Source organism: Pinus tabuliformis, chromosome 7 (genome assembly GCF_031772625.1).
Source record: "Pinus tabuliformis cultivar Carrire ecotype Pingquan chromosome 7, CPIR1, whole genome shotgun sequence".
Taxonomy (NCBI): domain Eukaryota; kingdom Viridiplantae; phylum Streptophyta; class Pinopsida; order Pinales; family Pinaceae; genus Pinus; species Pinus tabuliformis.
This window is the reverse complement of record NC_142293.1, coordinates 985,060,039-985,071,818: the sequence shown is the minus strand read 5'-3', so window position 1 is coordinate 985,071,818 and position 11,780 is coordinate 985,060,039.

Genomic DNA, 11,780 nt, shown 5'->3' with positions numbered 1-11,780 from the left:
TGAACAAAAAATCCCAAAAAATATTTTGTTAAATTTTTTTATTTTTCTCCCTAAGGCTTAAATCGCATCACAAAGAAAGGTTGAAGCATTACTTAAAGCGCGAAAAGTAAAACTGCGAAAGAGCGACGCGAAGTTCATCGCGTCGCATGCATCTCAAACGCGCTCTAAAAAGAGGACCTCCAAGAAGCGCCGATCGCCGATATGCGACATCGCACATCGCAAACGTCACGCTATGGCACCATGAACCATTGAATAAAAACTGCGATCTGCGATCTGTGATGACTGCGATCTGCGATATCAGTAAACTACGATCTGCGATCTGAAAAGACTCATCACACGATAAACCCAAGACCAAGCGCGCGCCTTAAAGGAAATTAATGACCGCATGCTTGAGTATCAAGGAATGATTGCATCGCATTTATCGAAGAGTCAAGTCATGATGCATGTCAGGATTATGCATTCATTAGAGTTTAATGCTTTTATGTCAATCTTTTCATTTCCCTTCTTCTTTGCGTAGACTGCAAGACACGCAACTGATATAAATCTATATGCAGGAAACATCTGAGAGAAAGGGGAAAGCGCCAATCAAATAGCAGAGAGAAGATGCCTCCACAAACAAATGCCGCATGCAGCAGGACCGCGGATTCCAGACTATCAGACAACCGGCACTGATGAAATTAGACTATCCAAGACTCGGAGTCAAAGGCGCACAAAAGCAGCGTGTTCACAAAAGATCCTGAAGCTCAGACTTGGTAAAGCAGAGAAAGAAGCGCATAGGAAGGAAGACGCTCCAGAAAAACCTGGAACAAAGAACGGAAACAATTCTCGAAACAGGGGGATGTCCATACAACGCGACTCCTAACCCACTCAGTCATTCGCACGACCGGAAACCGAAACAGCAACAGCAAAATCAGTTCGAGAAGAACCTGGGTTGTGCTAAGTATACACGCGGCGAATACACCCAGCTAGAGATAGGTTTTCAAAAATATCTTCTGGTCTGTCAGAAGGAGGTGCCAACTCTTGTTATTTCCACTTTTATCTCCCGAGCAAAAGAAGAAGGTAGCTAGCCGACTCTTCCCAGGAAAGCGTTGCGCAGTTGACAACACTAAAGAGAATATACAGAAACGGTCAGAAATTAGATTTAAAGTTTTAGAAATAAATTTGCTTTTAGTAAAGGGCAGTCATTTGAAGCCGATTCCCTAAATTCGTGTAATTAAGATCAATTAGCTAGTAGTATTTAACCCTTCTCATGGCATTTGGAGAAGGGTCCGGAAATCTATCAAAAAACTTGTCCTCAGAACATGCACTTCTGCACCCTCAGAGGAGGTTTTTGATGAATGGATGGATCGAGATTTATTTATGTTTGCATTTTAATGTCTGTTACTGATGTTGCACTTCTGTACTCTTAGCAGATATTAGAACAAGTAGAAGTAAATCATTATTGCTTGAAGTTTATTAGTGAAATCAGTCATAAATGGTACTTTTATCTCTTGACTAAATTCTGCTAGTATCCTTAAAGTGATATACAGCTGAGTTCTTTATATGTTACTGTATGAATGTCTGTATTACCATTTGGCACTTCTGTACGGTGGAGTCGTTTATTTATGCTTGACATACAGAAAACTGATTATGCGATATGCTGTTCACAACTACTCTGCCTAACTTCTTATGCAGAATGGTTTATCTTTATCGATTTATATTCTGATAACAGTTGAATGATCTTTATTACCAGCTGTTGTTAGAAATCTTTCTAGATCGCATAACAAAAGAGAACACCCCCGGGTTAGCGTAGATTAGATGTATTGTTTCTCTTCATTAGATTACATTAGTATAGAAGTAGTTTAGCTGTTAGAATTAAGACTAGTTCAGAGAAACCTTTTAGATTAATATCATCAAACTCTACACACACACGCACACCCTTCACATTGGGAAACTAGTCCCATTACCCCCAGTCGGACCCGCTACTCCAAACGGGCAAGGAGCTGCCAACCAGGTTCTGGACCGGGTGGGTATCCCCCTTGTTGTTGACCCGACTTCGGGACCCTCAACAGAACAGAAACTCCTGATATACTTCTCATCCAGGAGACCAAACTGGAAGACTCTATCTTCCTTCAGGCAAGTAAGAAACTCTGGAACAAATGTGAGGCAAAAGCAATCTCAGCCCGAGGGGCTTCTAGAGGGCTAGCCACTCTTTGGAACACTAGCAAATTATCATTCATTTCTGAGACCCTCAATACTCACTGGCTGCTCTTAAAATTGTAGCACTTAGACTCAAAAGATATTATTGGCCTCTTTAACGTGTACATCCTCGACGCTGTGGAAAAAATGCCTATTGGGACTCCATAAGAACCAAAGCAGATCTAGTTAATCTTGAGAATATCATCATAGCAAGAGATGTCAATCTTACTCTCCTATCAACAGATAAGAGAGGAGGCAGCATTTTTCAAGATTCGGCAAGGGAATGGGCAGAGGACCTTATGCAATACTAGGATCTGCTGGATATCAAGCCAATCTCTAGTAAGTACACTTGGACTAACAAAAGAATTGGTCCTGGCCACATTGATGCTAGATTGGATGGATTCTTAATTCAAAACTCTTTTCTTCTGCTTGGATTAGAGGCTAGAGTTCATATCCTCCCATGCAGCACTTCGGATCATAAACCCATTAAGCTGGAACAGGTGTTTCAGCTTGACCTAGGTCCAATCCCCTTTAGATTTAGCCCGCTCTGGACTAATGAATCAGACTTCATGAATTTAGTTAAGGACATTTGGATGCAGCCGGTAAAAGGCTCCCCCTTTTTTGTCTGGGAGGAGAAGCTCAGAAGAGTGAAAAGGGCTCTAAAAAGCTAGGCCAAAACTCTGCTCAATCTAGAAAATGAAAGAAATAATCTTCAACACAGTCTGGAAAATCACCATCTCCAAGCTGAAACAACTAACATAACTAAAGAGTTTCTAGATAAAGAAGCCCAGCTCCAGCAAAACTTCCACAAGGCTTGTCTAGCAAAAGAAGAGTACTGGAGACTTAAGTCACGCAGTCTTTGGCTTAAAGTAGGGGACATGAACTCTTCCTTCTTCCATAAACAAGCTTAGGCAAGGAAATGTATCAATGCCATTTCCGAAATCAAAGATGGCACTATTACTCACAAATATAATGAAAGCATCAAAAAAGCTGCCTCCCTTCACTAACAATGTAAACTTTGAAACGGGAACTGATACTATTACCCGTTTTGTAGAGATAGCAAAAAAGTGACCCGATTTTGAAAAGGGGTGATGCAGAACACATGTTTTTTTTAGAGCATAGTTTTTTGCACTTTCATTTTTTTTATGTACATTGCGTTTTAGAATGGTAGTGATTTTCATGCTAATTTTAAAAAATGGTTATTCTGCATCAGACCCTTTTTTTAAAAAACCTATTTTTTTACTTTAAATTTTCTAATGTATGAAATGTAAATAATTATTTCCTAACCCTTTTTTAAAAGACCTATTTTTTGACTTTAAATTTTCTAATGTATGAAATGTAAATAATTATTTCGTAAATTTAATAATTTTGGAAGTGATCTTCTTTTTCATATTTTCTAGTTTTTATTTTTTTTTTTATTTTTTTTTTGTAGTGGGGCTTTTATTGATTTGCATATTTAAAGAAGAAGGTCGATATTTTATATTTTCGATATTCTACATATTTATACATCATTAACTAAATTTTCAATCCACATGAAATAATTGTCTCTAAAAAACAAATATAAAAATATATATAAAAAAGACAAAAACAAAAAATAAAAAATGTTAAAAAAAATTTATATCATAAACCATAAAAGAAATTGGAAAAAAAAAACAAAATATATATATATATATATATATATATATATATATATATATATATATATAAAATTAAGTAAATATTGAGAAAAAATATATATATATATTAACAAAAACTAGGAAAAAAAAATAGAAACAAACTAGTTTAAAGAAAAAAATAGAAAAATAACGAAATTTTTTTAAAAAACTAGTGAAATTAATATTAAAAAAAAAAATGTAAAAAAATAAAAAATAAAAAAAAATCTCACAAATCATAAAGAATTTGGAAAAAAGAAACAATATATATATATATATATATATATATATATATATATATATATATATATATATATATATAGAAATAGAGAAATTTAAAAAAAAAAAAAAAACATTAGAAAAAACGAGGAAAAAAATAAAAAAATAAAAACAAACTAGTTTTAAAAAAAAATAGAAAATTAACGAAAAAAAATCAAAAAACTAATAAAATTAATATTTAAAAAAACAAAAATAAATTTAAGTTATAAAAAAAAACCCCAAAAAATGGTTATTTTTTATTAACAGAAACAAAAATGCAATTATCTTTTATTAAATATACCTATTTTATTTAAAAATAAATAAATAATTTTTGTTTTTAAACAATCTTGTCTTTTATTTAAAAAAAATAAAAAAATTAAACCTACATTTTATGTTAAAAAAAAAAAAAAAAACAAATTAAATTTACATTTTTTTTAAACCATCTTTTTTTAATTAAAAAAAATTATAATGTTTTTTTTAAACAATTAGTTATTTATTTCAAAATACAAATAAATAAAAAAAAAAAAAATTCTTAAAAAAAAAATTAATTTTTTAATTTAAAATTTTAAAAATTATTATTTTTTTTTAATTAATATATAAAAAAAATTTAATTATAAATGTTTGTTAAAAAAAAATTAAAAATATTATTAAACATTTTTTTATTTTTTATTTATTAAAAGAATTTTTTTAAAAAATATTAAAATTTTTTAATGCTATTTTATGGTTTTTTTTAAAAAATAATAAAAAAAAATGAGGGCCCCCGGCCGCGCCACCACCGGGCGGCGGGAGGGCGTGGGTTGATTCTCGGAATCGACCCACGCCCTCCCGCCGCCCGGTGGTGGCGCGACCGGGGGCCAAGGGCCTGACATCATCACTAACATCTAAGATCCCTAAAATTTTGAAGTTTAACAACTATAACTTGGATTTACAAAAATCTTTATCACATTTTTTTTAATATAACCAGAATTTCCATAATTTTCTTACCAATTCCTCTAACTAATTAGAGTGCCGGTTAAAGATAGTTGTAAGTATTTGAGATCCTCAAGATGCGTTGGCGTGTCCCACGCCCCTCCGGATTAAGTAGGCGACATATATATTTACTCTTCGATATATGAAAATGGGCATACATAAATAATTGATTCCGTTCAGAGTTCTCTGCTCGACTGTTCGGAACGGAAAAGGTGTAGTTGTACGAGCTGGGTTTTCAATGGAAGTTGGCTATGGGCAATGAAGGACAACGATCATAATTTTATTGTTGATTCGAACAAACAGTATGTACGTTACGATGTCAGATGACCCGCTGAGCCGCTGACATGAGAGGAACAGAGCAACTGAAACATTTAGATTAAAATATAAATCTAGCCGTGCGGCCATGACAAATACTCAAACTGGACAGAGCTACCTCTGATAGGGTGTGCAAAGTACCAAAAATGGGAAAGAAGAAGCTGGAGATGAAGCGCATTCGAAACCCTACCAGTCGGCACTCATCCTTCTACAAACGCAAGGGCGGTTTGCTTAAAAAAGCATTTGAACTTTCTGTTCTCTGTGATGCTGAAGTTGCTCTTATAATCTTCTCTGAAACCGGCAGGATTTATGAGTTTGCAAGCCACAACGAGTAAGTTGCATTCTTGGGTCCATTTCAATAGCATACTTTCTTCAATGGATTTACTTATCAGTAAACTGATGTTTCAAATTTATCATTACAATTTCACGGTCAAGAAGCTTATTAAAATGGGTATGTCGGGAGGTTTGTGTTTCATCGAATTTCAGAACAGGCTAAGTATAGCCCGCCGGGTCTAAAAGTACCAGCAGCGTTTAAAAATGAGTTGTAATTTGCTCAGCATTGAAGAAAACATTTACCATCTGGAAATGGGTTAAAGTCATTCTGATAAATTGATAGAATTAGTTAGTAATGGAAAAGATTGAAAATAGTCTCGTGAGTATTAAAAATGATTGAAAATTAACTGTTTATTCTCCTTTTTATACCAATCGTTTCTATGATGTGAGTCACTAGTTTGGGAAAGTGCCAAATGTTTGTTTCGCTGCTTGAAGTTTTTCTCCAGAGGCCAATCCCCAGAATCGTTTCTATGATGTCAGTCACTAGTTTGGGAAACCGCCGAATGTTTGTTTCGCTGCTTGAAGTGTTTCTCCAGAGGCCAATCCCCAGTTTCTCGTCTCTGAAATTCCTGTACTTGGAGGTTGCAGCTGGCGATTTCAAAATGTATTTATGAAAATCATTGGAGTAAGAGAGTGAGTAACTTTATGAAGTCGAATGTGTTCCACATGTTTTATTTGGTTCATGATGCAGAACGTATAGCTCTAATCGAAACTAGTAAAGACTGAGCATTCTGTGAGAGCTATTGTTATGGAAATTATTCGTCAACAGATTTTTCGTGCAAATGGATCAGGGAAGACATTGCATCGAACAAAGGGTTATGGTATATCTCTCCATTGAATAGACTGAAGGCGATGAGTTGCTCAAGGTTTTTGCCCTGAAATTTTTGAAGAACTAAATATCCGTTTATTTCTGTCAGGGTTAAGGTCCTGGTAGGCTGAAATACCGTGATAAATCCTTATAAGAATTGTTGAAGAATATCCGTATGACTAACATTCATTTTTTATACTCAAATAGGCCTGCCTTTTAACAACTCTTCTTGCATGCAAGCCCTGGGCCCCGGCCACGCCACCACCGAACGGCGGGAGGGCGTGGGTCGATTCCCGGAATCGACCCACGCCCTCCCGCCGCCCGGTGGTGGCGCGGTCGGGGGCCCAAGGGCCTGCGTGTAAATAATGAAATTTTAATAAAAAAATTTATTTATTTATTTATTCTTAAATCAAAAAACTATTTTTTGTAAGTTGAAAATGTTCTTTAATTTTTTTTATTTTTTTATTTATTGGAAAATACCTATATTTTTAAAATTTCGATATTTTTTTAGTTTTTTTTTTAATAATTTGAGCTTATTTTTGTCTTTTTAGTTTTTTCTAAATGTTTTTAATATTAATTTTACTAATTTTTAATTTTATTTTTTTGTTAATTTTCTATTTTTGTTTAATCTAGTTTTTTTTTTTGCTAGTTTTTGTTAATGATTTTTTTAATCTTTATATTTTTACTTACTTAAATTTATATATATAAATTTTTTATTTTTTTATTTTTTATTTTCCAAATTCTTTTATGATTAAACAATTTTTTTTTTATATATATATTTTATATTTATATTTTGTCTCATATATATGTATTTTTACATTTATTTTTTAAGTAATCATCATTTTAATCTTAATTTCACTAATTTTTAATTTTTTTTTGGTTAATTTTCCATTTTTTTTTTTTAAATCTAGTTTGTTTTTAATTTTAATTTTTTTTAGTTTTTTGTTAATGTTTTTTTAATTTTTCTATTGTTTTTTTTCCCTGAATCAGGCTATTTCTATTATGATACAAAAAGTCAAAAAGTTACATCAATGTTACAACAAGGCCATGGCCCTGTAAATCCTGCCGAGAAATTGACAGTTTGCCCAAATTTATACATACCCAAAGTTGAACATATTCAAAAATTGGATGCTGAACATGGACATGCTGAGACAAACGAACATATCGACACTGAACACTACTTAAACATGGACTAACAGACATATCGATCCATATTGCTGACACATAGATTTTAAAATCCAGACTAAAGCCAAACACATACAGAAAACAAGATTTGAAGACAGAGTAATGCTCCCACTTCCAGGCTGCCGAGAGCGAACTGGTTGATTGGATTAATCATCATCCGTGGTGTAGGTCTCTTCCTCCACCCTGCACCCAAATTTCCGGGAGTCATCCGAGTCAGAGAGAGGGACCATCGAGCAAGTAGGGACCCCCTGAGCAGGCTCGCTTGGACCCGCAAGGCCTGCTTGAGTAGCCGGGGTGGAACTTTCCATAGAAGGGCGTTGCAGATCAATTGTGGGCATTGTCCCTTGAGCTAGTGGTGGGTTTTCCTGATTTACTTCCGCCTGACCTCTGAGATTATCACAGTGCTCGACAGTAACAGATACAATGAAAGTGGAGTTGGCGAGTGTGCAGGGTATCCGATACCTGACTGTGGGGTGCGCTTCATGTCCACATTCTGTTATGCTTCCGCTCCCAGGCCCTCTGCCACGTCCCGTTGTTATGCCATGGAGGCGATGCTGCTCAGATGTAACTTCGATGGAGGAAGAAGGAGAAATGGGGCCAGTCCTCTGAGCGGTAGCCCGACCGCGAGAGTCTCCTCGTCGAATGCTCATTCTGAGACGCTCTCTCCTCATTGCTAAATTCAGACGATGAACCAGCTTGCAGAAACCCGGAGAGGAGAAATTAACCAAGACGGGGGCCGCAGAATTTGGCTTACAATGCTTGTAAACCACTCTCAAGCTTGGGACAATACCTGAGTTGGGCACAGAGCAAGAATGTCCCTGTGCAATCCCCCACAACACCGAGGAGTGCTCTAGCATTGTAGTGGAGTGCCCAACAACTTCAAATGAATGCGTAAATGTAACAGAGGCTCCCGAAATATGAAGCGCCATCGCACAGGTTACCAAGAGGCCAATTAAGGAGGACAAGACCAGTAATAATACCCGCATTGAAGTTCCTGCATGCGCCCATTTGAAACATTCTGTAGGGTAGTACGTGGCATGCAAGGGCTGACACATGCCCATGTGACGCACCACCTGTGCGCTGCCATGCCTTTTAAGCACCCGCATTCGGGATAATTTTTCTATTGTTACCTACTTAATTTTATAGTTTTTAAAATGTGTTTTTTCTTCTTTTCCCAAATTTTTTTATGGTTTACATATTTGTTTTTTTTCCTCATTTTTTTTTAGATATGTTTTTTTTACTATTTATTTGTTTATAATTTGTAATTTTTTTCTAGCTTTTTAATTCTTATTTTTTATAGGTTAATTTTGTTTGTTTGTTTTTTTTTTTTTTTACATTTTACATTTTTATGATTGATTTTATTTTTGATGTTTGATTTTTTTTGTTTTGTGTTTTTTATTTTATGTTTTGTTTTTAGTATATATTTTTATTTATGTTTTGTTATTTTTATTTTTTATTTTTTTGTTTTGTGTTTTTTCATTGTTTTAATTTTACTTTTTATAATTTTTTTTGAAATTTTAATGTTTTTTGGGGTCATGATAAAATATTTTATGTTATTATTTTGAAATGTTGAAATTTCACCCTTGAAAAAAAAATTGTTATCTCAGCATCAACACTTTTCGTTTTGAGGGTGTTTTTTGCACAAAATTTACCATTGAGAAAAAAAAAATGTTATTCGAACATCAGCACTTCGTTTTGAGGGCGTTTTTTGGACAATTTTTGCACCAAAAATTGGTTTTCACCGTCATTTTTAAAACATGTTGAAAATTTAGCTTGGAAAAAAAAAAGGTGTTATTCCAGCATCAACACTTTTCGTTTTTAGCACTGTTTTTGATGTTTTTTCGGGGTTTTTTTGCCAGAGTTCCCATTTTGAGTTTATAGTTCCCATTTCAAAGTTTACATTGTTCACTTTAAAAGCCTGTATAGTGAAGATAAAAATCTTGACCAAAGCTCTAATATGATTGACGTGGTACCCTCCCTGATCACTGTTGAAATGAATCACATTCTTGAAGCTAAAGTCACTAAGAATGAAGTTAAGGATGCTAGCTTCGCCATGGACCTGGACAAAGCCCCTGGTACGGATGGATTTACAGCCAGATTCCTCCAATCTTGCTGGCAGATTGTGGAAAAAGATCTATACAAAATGGTTATTAAGTCCTAAGCTTGCCAGAAAATTGGAGGCAACACGAACTCTACTTTCCTAGCTCTCATCCCCAAAGAGAAAGGAGCCAACACTTTCAACAGGTTTCATCTGATATCGTTATGTAATATTGGTTACAAAACTGATTACTAAAGTCATTGCTAACAGACTTAAGCTCATCCTCCCCAACGTCATTTCAGAAAGCCAAGGAGGATTCATTCAAGGGAGGCAGATAGTGGACAACTACATGTTGGTCCAAGAGGCAATCCACTCAAGTATGAGTCACAAGGAAAAAGGTATGGTTGTCAAGCTTGATTTGGCAAATGATTTTGATAGAGTCAAGTATAGTTTTTTGCTGAAAGTCTTACACAAATTTGGATTTGGGGAGAGTTTTATAAATTGGATTCAGGCCTGCATTTCAGAGCCTTGGATCGCTCCATTAGTAAATGGCAGAGCTGCAGACCTTTTCAAAGTCATGAGTATGAATCACAAGGAAAAAGGTATGGTTGTCAAGCTTGATTTAGCAAATGCTTTTGATAGAGTCAAGTATAGTTTTCTGCTTAAAGTCTTACACAATTTTGGATTTGGGGAGAATTTTATAAATTGGATTCGGACTTGAATATCGGAGCCTTGGATTACTCCATTAGTAAACGACAGAGTTGCAGACATTTTCAAAGCCATGAGAGGGCTCAGGTAGGGGTACCCCCTCTCACCCCTTCTTTTTATTCTTCAAACCTCTGTCCTTAGCTTTTATTTAGACAAAAAAATGATGGACCAAGCAATTGTTGGGCTCTATATAGCAAGAGGTGTTAAAAACATCAATCATGCCCTCTTTGTGGATGACACTTTGTTATTGGGAGCTGCCTTTGTGCTTATAGCCTCCAGATTTAAAGGAGTCCTGGACGAGTTTTGTTTGATTTCGGGAAGCAGTTTAAACAATGGAAAATTCCATATCTATTGCTAGAAAACCACTTCCAGCATGATCAATTCCATTTCCAGAACCTTTGGTTTCACAGCCTCCTCAAACCGGACTTCCTTCAAGTATTTGGGCCTTCCTGTTTTTCTTAAAAGAGCCTTCAGTAGAGATTGGCTTCCCCAACTAGAGAAATTCAAGAACGAGCTGCTTTCCTGGGGCTTTTCTTGGCTCAACATTGCTGGTAAGTCTGTCCTCATTAAATCAGTCCTTAACGATCTTCCCTTATTTCAGTTTTCTGTTCTTCTTTCTCCCTCCAGGATTCTCAGAAAAATGGAGGAGATCATTCGAATTTTTTTTTGGAAGGGGGGCAAGCAAAATGAGAAAACATTTCTGTTAATCAGCTGGGATTCCATCTCCAAACAGCTCTTAGAAGGAGGCTTGAATTTCAAAAATCTTGGATATCAAAATATCACCATGGGAGCTAAGCTCATTTGGAGAATTATTGCTCCTAACCCTCGCTGGGCACATCTAGCTCTTTGGAAAAAATATTTTAAAGGAAAACGCTACTGTTGTTTAGACCATCCCCTTCTCAACTTCTCGATCGACTCCTCGATGAAAGCATTTTGGAAACTACACATAAATCTCTAAACCCTTACACCAGACATTAGTTCCATGTGAAAAATTCCATCCCTCAAACATAATTGAGGGAAGAGATGAAGGATTATATCAATCTTCACAGCTTCCTCACCAATACCGGATGTGCGGAATTTGATATAATTGTTGACAATACAAAAAAGTTGACTGAGAATGAAATGAAGCAACTTCTGAACATGTTGTGCAGTTTTGTAATTTCAGAGACACAGACAATGCAGAAGAAGTGTTGGGATATAATATGGAAGAATATTAATCTCATACATCTGTATTGCCAATACAATAAAAAGAACATACAAACATTCATATGTTTGCATGGCTACAAATATTTTGACCACATCGTTACCAAAATGCCCTTATATCCACCCTAGTATC